Source organism: Etheostoma spectabile, chromosome 5 (assembly GCF_008692095.1).
Source record: "Etheostoma spectabile isolate EspeVRDwgs_2016 chromosome 5, UIUC_Espe_1.0, whole genome shotgun sequence".
Classification (NCBI taxonomy): Eukaryota; Metazoa; Chordata; class Actinopteri; order Perciformes; family Percidae; genus Etheostoma; species Etheostoma spectabile.
This window is the reverse complement of record NC_045737.1, coordinates 13468974-13470176: the sequence shown is the minus strand read 5'-3', so window position 1 is coordinate 13470176 and position 1203 is coordinate 13468974.

The window sequence follows — 1203 nt, the reverse complement described above, 5'->3', positions numbered from 1 at the left end:
CCAGAAGCAAAAAAAAAAAAAAAATAGGAAAGCACAGAGCGACTTGTCTTGTGCAATCCACTGAAATGCAAAAAAAACAAACATTTTTAATCTTTTTAAGGCCGACTGAAAAATCTACAAATTGTCTTGGCTCTTTCAGGGTAGAACCAGGCGATGCAAAAAATGTTGAACGCTACACTCGAAACAGACTACTGATCTGTTTCCCTTAGGACACTCCAGACGATTTTATGAGTGTATGAATAACCAATCTGATAATCAGCCTGTGTGTGAGTTAATAATGTGTATCAGGTTGACTTTAAGCTCATTTCCCAGAGAGAAGATTGAGGTTTATTTCGGAGCTTGGGTGTGTTGTATTCCTCTCTTTTGAAGCTAGGTGTTAGCGGGGAAGCTTCAAGTATGTTTACACGATCTTGGGTTTCACATGAAATTGTTGATTTAAGAATTAGCTTTACTTACTAGAAGGCCACTGACCGGGGGACATTTTGCTGCCGGCAGACAGTGGCATGTCCTCATCAAAGAGACAATACATAGTATTTATTTACAGGGTTGTATTCTCTGTTTGCATTTCCTCCTCAGGTTTATAAGTGGTTCTTTGTTAAGCCTCTGGGCTGTTTGCCTTTTGATCTCAGCTGAAACATTACATGATTCCTAAATCACAAGCCACGTAGCGTCTTGAGATAATCACATCCTGACCTGTCGGGTGTTAGTGAATCGGCTGTCTCCCGGGATTCACATGAACACCATGCAAGGACTAACTTGACTGTAGTCTTTATTGCTTGTGTCTCTTGAGCCCTCGAGCGGCTAATAGCTGTTCAGATCAGGGTGGAGTGGAAGAGAAGCGTTATTGCTGTGCATCACAAGCCCGATTTCAGAGTGTAAGAGGGTCAGAGCACCTTTTCAGAGAGCCAGTGGCCACTTGTGGCTTCATGTAAATACACTTCAGAGTTTAAATAGCGGCTAACTGGGCCCCTAGTGGAAAGTAGACCTCTAGGATTACAAATGATCTTGTGGATGGAGTGCTGTTGTGTGTGTCATAAGATACTTTATTTGTCACAGCCCAAAGGTCTGCAATGCTGCACTCAAGACTGAATCTGTTTTTGTTTTTTTTACAGTGTTGAGAAGAAGAAGTGATTCTGTGTTAACTGCAGGGAGATTTAAGAAGAGGAGGAGTTTGGAAGGAGAGTTTGAAAGTCACAATGAAAT